The sequence below is a fragment of the Musca autumnalis genome, unplaced genomic scaffold, assembly GCF_047663935.1.
Source record: "Musca autumnalis isolate F117 unplaced genomic scaffold, ASM4766393v1 scaffold_4, whole genome shotgun sequence".
Lineage (NCBI taxonomy): Eukaryota > Metazoa > Arthropoda > Insecta > Diptera > Muscidae > Musca > Musca autumnalis.
This window is the reverse complement of record NW_027411977.1, coordinates 37,532,277-37,539,924: the sequence shown is the minus strand read 5'-3', so window position 1 is coordinate 37,539,924 and position 7,648 is coordinate 37,532,277. Positions and strand designations below refer to the sequence as shown.

At 32.5% G+C, this 7,648-nt stretch overlaps 1 protein-coding gene across 2 annotated transcripts in view; it reads left to right on the top strand.

The window, feature by feature from the left end:
- Positions 1-1,097: 1,097 nt before the first annotated feature.
- The window catches only part of LOC141403587 (uncharacterized), a 68,458-nt gene continuing 61,907 nt past the window's right edge, over positions 1,098-7,648 (top strand). For both annotated transcript variants that reach the window (XM_073986249.1, XM_073986244.1), the window contains exon 1: positions 1,098-1,307. The gene's annotated coding sequence lies outside the window, so the exon portion shown is untranslated. The remainder of the gene's footprint in view (positions 1,308-7,648) is intronic.

Sequence of the window (7,648 nt, the reverse complement as noted above, 5' to 3'; positions counted from 1 at the left end):
AAAAAAGCCTGAAAGTTGGAAACAAACCCTATAACACCATGTTTATGGGTGGAAGCGCAAGATAATTCTCGAACGGAAATGCCGATTCCGGCCAAAATTTGGCCTTCGTAATATTGTTTCCAAACTTAGTTTAAGTTCGTAGATAAGCCAAATCGGTCCACTCCTTCAGGTACCTACCCCACAAAAGTTCAAAAATATTCGGAAAAATTGTGTGCACGATAACTCTTGATGGGAGTGACCGATTTGGTCCATACTTTACTCATTCTCATAATATCTACCAGATATAGATAAGGTTCGAATATGGACTATATTTGTCCACTCGATCCCGTACCTCCCACACAAAATTTTGGATATGTTCACTTTAAGACCTGCTGTTGAATCACTTTGATTTTTGTTGAAGCAACTTACATTCGCTGCCTCAATTACGATGGTAAAAGTTGTTTCAGGGGCAAGTCCATACTTCTTGATAAAACAGCCCGAATGGTGTAAAAACCTCCCATGGCACCCCCATGGTCTATGAGTACCTTTTCCGCAAAATTTTTGAACTTTAATCCTAATCAACATTTTTGTCGGTTCATACGACCAAAATTTTGAAACCCCCTAAATACATAAGTTTTTTGTGAAAAAAGTGTTTCAATTTGCACAGGCTGAGGGTATATCTCTGTCGGCAAAGCCGACTGATACTTTTTTACTTGTTATTTTTAGAATTATCAAAAATCCTACCTTATATCATCCATACAAACCGAAAATGGCACTCTTACAAAATTTCAAAATTCATTCTTATCGAATTCGCTTGCGAGTTAATAAATGAATTAGTCAGCCGGCTAATCAGTCAATCATTGGACTCTTACATTGTTTATAAAATTAATAAAATAATAACCCACGACGCAGTGTTAAATTTCCATATCGAATAAAATCCAAATACACGGGTTTCCTTAAAATTGCTTAACACCCCTAAATGTTGAAAACAGTTGTTGATTGTGTGAAATTGTGATACCTTTGTTCTTTCTCTCTCTTTAACTCTCAATTCTCTTTGACGTTCTCTTAGATGGGCGCATACAACATGTTTTGTTGTTGATAAATTCCTAGCTGGGCCTGACAATTTGCAAACAGCTCTCGCCGGATAAAGACGTTTGTGGAAATTTTGCGGCACTGCGCGGTTATTGTCGTTTATTATTGCAAAAAAAAGAAACACAAAACTAACAAAAATAGATATAAAATTTTAATTGTATTTAAAAGAAAGGACCTTAACTAAAACAAATAAAGGAAAAATTTTGAAGAAAACGAATATTTCCCTTACCAGAAAAGTAAGAAATTCTATAAAACAACTGTGCGAATTTGTAAATTTTTGTCTATTTAACCTTTTTCTACTACTATTAGTTATCAGTGCCAGTGAGTGTGTGTAAATTTATTTGTTGTTTTTGCCTTTTAAAACCCGAGAAGGAGACATGTCCTTTCTGTAAGCAACACTTTTTCTGTTTTAAATTGCAACCCTCCTTTGATTTGTGTTATTGACCTCCCCTTCCGCCAGCCCTTTTTTGATTCTTTCCATGTTAATATGTCTGTTGTTTATTGCCTAATGTATAAAGGAAATGCAGACGACAACAAAAGTGCATTTAACGAAGCAACAAAACAAAAAATAAAGGCATACAAAAAGAAAGGATTTGCCATTTTACCTTTAGTGCTTAGAGAGTGAGTGTGTGTGTCCATTTCTGTAAATGTCAGTTTATATTAAAAAAGAAGAATATGTATTTATGAATGTACGCATGTACATACACACATATGTACATAATGTGCAAATGAGTATACATTTCAAGGATATAAGATTCATGGCGCTGTGTGATACATCACAACAAGGATGCTCTTAACATTAAGTGTACATAGGAATGCATGTTGATTAGTGAGTGTGTCTATGTGCCTAGTATATGTGTTAATGTGTCCATTGTATGAAATTGGTGTCGAATGTGTTAAATTGTCATAGACTAAGTGCTGCTGTAAGCAATTTTAAATAAGCAAAAAAATCAAAGCTAAAAACCGCCCGCAAAGTGGGTGGTCCATTTTTTAAGATGTCAATTTTTGGAAGTTCTCAGCGTACATTTTAGCCGTTTGTGGGGTAGGTATCATACACATGGGGTCTAATTACTCCACTGACAGATGCAATCAAGACAGTCTAAATGAATAAAATCCATAATAATCTAAGGGGTGACCCCCACTTTAAAATTTCAGAAAATCGAAAATATTTTTACAGTCCTATTTTAAAATATAAGTATCATAGATTATGTGGTAAAATTTTCAATTTGATCAGAAGAAAATTGCCTCAGATATGAGTTTTTGAAGGGAAAAATTCATTGTGATTTGTATGTAAAATAGAAACTGAAAACGGTGCCAACTCTAGCTCAAAAACAAATAAACCGATTGTCATACAATTTTGTGGGCTTATCATGGACCTAAAAACTAGTCCTTCATCGATTGATTTTATTTTTAAAATTTTTATGTCCGTTTTATGACCAAAAAACATAACTTTTAAAGTAAAAAATAAAAAAAAAAACGAGTAAAAAAGTATCAGTCGGCTTTGCCGACAGAGATATACTCTCAGCCTATGTGAATCGAAACTTTCATTTACGGATCAAATGTATTTAGGGTCTTTTCTGACTGTGACTAACAAAAATGTGGATTAGGATTACAGTTCAAAAGTGTTTCGGAATAGGTATTTAAGGGAATGAACCGCCATAGTCCATTACGGATCTTATTTTGGATATCACTATCGATAAATATAGCGCCCACTAGCTTGAAAAAAATATGACGAAGGACACATTTTGGACCAAATCGGTTGATCAGTTCGAGAGTTATCGATGCTCTCCAGCCACTACATATGCTGCCATAGGGGCTTTTTACACCTTTCGGGCTTAAAGCGGACTTATCCGAAATTTTGTGTGGGAGATACCCGAAGGTGTGGACAAATATAGTCCTTATTCGAACCTGATCTATATCTGGCAGATATGCTAGGGTGTGTAAAGTATAGATCAAATCGGTAAATACCTTCAAGAGTTATCGTGCGCACAATTTTTCCGAACATTTTTGAACTTTTGTAGGGGATGTACCTGCAGGAGTGGAGCGATATGGCTTATATTCAGACTAAAACTATGTTTGTACAAGATATTACGAAGGCCAAGTTTTGGATCGAATCGGCCGATCCATTCGGGAGTTATCTTGTGGTCTAATCACTACACACGGTGTCATAGGAATTTTTTTGCAACTTTCAGGATATTTTCTTAGGAAGTATGGACTTGCCCCTTATGAAACTTGTACCGTCGTATGCGGTGCAGTGAACACAAGTTGTTACAACAAAAATCAAAACGATTCGAGGGCAGGCCCTAAAGTGAACTTTACCGAAATTTTGTGTAGGAGGTACCCGGAAGATTGGACCGATAGAATCCATATTGGAACCTCAACTATGCCTGGTACAAATTTCACGATGTGCAAAGTATGGACATAACATTTTCGAACTTTTGTGGGGGAGGTACCTGAAGGAGTAGACCTATATGGCCCATCTTCGAACTTAAACTAAGTTTGGACAAAATATTACGAAAGCCAAATTTTGGACCAAATCGGCTCATCCGTTCGAGAGTTATCGTGCGCACCAGCCAGACAGACAGACGGACGGGCATTGCTAAATCGACTCCAAATTGTCTGAAACACATTTTGTCCAAACATACTTGGGGTCTAAAACCATTATTTCGATTAGGCGCTCGTTAGCATAAATGCTGAGGGAATAAAAACAGCTGCTAAAAACTGTTCATAGTTTTCTTGGAAAAAATCAGGAAAAATGGCTTTAATTGGGTTTTGCAAGTAGGGGCCACACTTTAAATACTACCGGAACACCACTTAATTGGGGTTTTTGGAAATTTCGGGGAAACATTTTTATTTAGTTCCACCAAATTGTGCTACTCTAGAGGTACAACAAATACAAATGTTGCAATATATTACATTTTTAATATTTTAATCAAATTTAGGATTCAACAAAGATTCTCCAACTAACTATGTCCTGTTGCGGAAGTCCCCAGAATATTGCGAAAAACGTTGTTTAAAAATTCTACGACAGTGGGAGAAAGAACCAGAGAAAAATATTGGAGGCTGGGTCTAGGTCCAACAAAACCAAAACCGATTAAACGGTTTTTATTGCCGTTTAAATTCGTATCTAACAGTTAACGAACCACATTTTTTGTCGGTGTTTTGAATTTGTGTTACCCTTTGCAGTTAACATTTCTCTCTGCGGGTATCAAAAATATTGTTTAAAAATTCTACGCCTGTGGGAGTCCCAGAAAAATATTGTTTGAAAATTCTACTCCTGAGGAAGTACCAGAAAAAAAATTGTTTAAAAATTCTTCACCTTTGGAAGCCCCAGAAAAAAATTGTTTGAAAACTCTACGCCAGTTGAAGTCCCAGAAAAATATTGTTCAGTTCCAGAAAAAAATATTGTTTAAGAATTGTACGTCTGTGGAAGTCCCAGAAAAATATAGTTATAAATGATATAATAATTGTTCCACAAACATTCCATACGGGACAAGGGAAACTCCGTTCATATCAATAATTGCACCCCGATTCATATTAGCTCAATGATAAGGGACATACTGTTTATTGCCGAGTCCGAACGGGGTATCCTAAGACACCACTTGTAGAGAAGTTTTACATGGTTAAATTACTCAGGAAATGTTGCCAACATTACTGAGTTGTATTTTGCCACCGTTGAAATTTTTGATGTTGCCTGGCCGGAGAATCGAACCCACGACCTTTAGCGTGTAAGGTTTGCATACCATTGCACGATTTAAAAATGATACGCCAGTGAAAGACCCAGAAAAATATTACTTAAAAAATCCATGCGTCTGTTTAAATATTCTACGCCTGTGGAAGTCCCAGAAAAAATATTGTTTGAAAATTCTATGCCTGCGGAAGTCCCAGAGAAAAATGTAATTTAAGGCCTGTGGAAGATTTCTAAAAAAAATGATAGCCCTAGTGTATGAGAGTCATTGAAAAAATATTGGTGAAAAAATCCACGCTTATGATAGTCTTCGAAAAAATATGATAACCCAAGTGTATGAGAAACGTTGAAAAAATAAGATAGTCCAATTGCATGAGAGTCGTTTTAAAAATATTGGTGAAAAAATCCACGCCTATGATAGTCTTTGAAAAAATATTGGTGAAAAAATCCACGCCTATGATAGTCTTTGAAAAAATATTGGTGAAAAAATCCACGCCTATGATAGTCTTTGAAAAAATGTTATTAAAAAAATCCACGCCTATGATAGTCTTCGAAAAAATATTGGTTAAAAAACCCACGCCTATGATAGTCTTTGAAAAAATATTGGTTAAAAAATCCACGCCTCTGATAGTCTTTGAAAAAATATTATTAAAAAAATCCACGCCTATGATAGTCTCTGAAAAATATTATTAAAAAATCACGCTTATGATAGTCTTCGAAAAAGTATTGGTTAAAAAATCCACGCCTATGATAGTCTTTGAAAAAATATTGCTTAAAAAATCCACGCCTATGATAGTCTTTGAAAAAATATTGCTTAAAAAATCCACGCCTATGATAGTCTTTGAAAAAATATTATTAAAAAAATCCACGCCTATGATAGTCTTTGAAAAAATATTGCTTAAAAAATCCACGCCTATGATAGTCTTTGAAAAAATATTATTAAAAAAATCCACGCCTATGAAAGTCTTAAAAAAAATATTATTAAAAAAATCCACGCCTATGATAGCCTTCGAAAAAATATTATTAAAAAATCCACGCCTATGATAGTCTTTGAAAAAATATTATTAAAAAATCCACGCCTATGATAGTCTTTGAAAAAATATTATTAAAAAAATCCACGCCTATGATAGTCTTTGAAAAAATATTGCTTAAAAAATCCACGCCTATGATAGTCTTTGAAAAAATATTATTAAAAAATCCACGCCTATGATTGTCTTTGAAAAAATATTATTAAAAAATCCACGCCTATGATTGTCTTTGAAAAAATATTATTAAAAAATCCACGCCTATGATTGTCTTTGAAAAAATATTATTAAAAAATCCACGCCTATGATTGTCTTTGAAAAAATATTATTAAAAAATCCACGCCTATGATTGTCTTTGAAAAAATATTATTAAAAAATCCACGCCTATGATTGTCTTTGAAAAAATATTATTAAAAAATCCACGCCTATGATTGTCTTTGAAAAAATATTATTAAAAAATCCACGCCTATGATTGTCTTTGAAAAAATATTATTTAAAAAATCCACGCCTATGATAGTCTTTGAAAAAAAATTATTAAAAAATCCACGCCAATGATAGTCTTTGAAAAAATATTATTAAAAAATCCACGCCTATGATTGTCTTTGAAAAAATATTATTAAAAAATCCACGCCTATGATTGTCTTTGAAAAAATATTATTAAAAAATCCACGCCTATGATTGTCTTTGAAAAAATATTATTAAAAAATCCACGCCTATGATTGTCTTTGAAAAAATATTATTAAAAAATCCACGCCTATGATTGTCTTTGAAAAAATATTATTAAAAAATCCACGCCTATGATTGTCTTTGAAAAAATATTATTAAAAAATCCACGCCTATGATTGTCTTTGAAAAAATATATTAAAAAATCCACGCCTATGATTGTCTTTGAAAAAATATTATTAAAAAATCCACGCCTATGATTGTCTTTGAAAAAATATTATTAAAAAAACCACGCCTATGATTGTCTTTGAAAAAATATTATTAAAAAATCCACGCCTATGATTGTCTTTGAAAAAATATTATTAAAAAATCCACGCCTATGATTGTCTTTGAAAAAATATTATTAAAAAATCCACGCCTATGATTGTCTTTGAAAAAATATTATTAAAAAATCCACGCCTATGATTGTCTTTGAAAAAATATTATTAAAAAATCCACGCCTATGATTGTCTTTGAAAAAATATTATTAAAAAATCCACGCCTATGATTGTCTTTGAAAAAATATTATTAAAAAATCCACGCCTATGATTGTCTTTGAAAAAATATTATTTAAAAAATCCACGCCTATGATAGTCTTTGAAAAAAAATTATTAAAAAATCCACGCCAATGATAGTCTTTGAAAAAATATTATTTAAAAAATCCACGCCTTTGATAGCCTTCGAAAAAAATATTATTAAAAAAATCCACGCCTATGATAGTCTTCGAAAAAATATTATTAAAAAATCCACGCCTATGATAGTCTTCGAAAAAATATTATTAAAAAATCCACGCCTATGATAGTCTTTGAAAAAATATTATTAAAAAAATCCACGCCTATGATAGTCTTTGAAAAATAATATTTAAAAATCCACGCCTATGACAGTCTTTGAATAATATAATTAATAAATGCACGCCTATGATAGTCTTTAAAAAAAATTATTAAAAAAATCCACGCCTATGATAGTCTTTGAAAAAATATTATTTAAAAAATCCACGCCTATGATAGTCTTTGAAAAAATATTATTTAAAAAATGCAAGCCTATGATAGTCTTTGAAAAAATATTATTAGAAATATCCACGCCTATGATAGTCTTTGAAGTCTTCAAAAAATATTGCTTAAAAATTGTTTTGAGTAAAACTTTCGAGTAAATGACCGATACT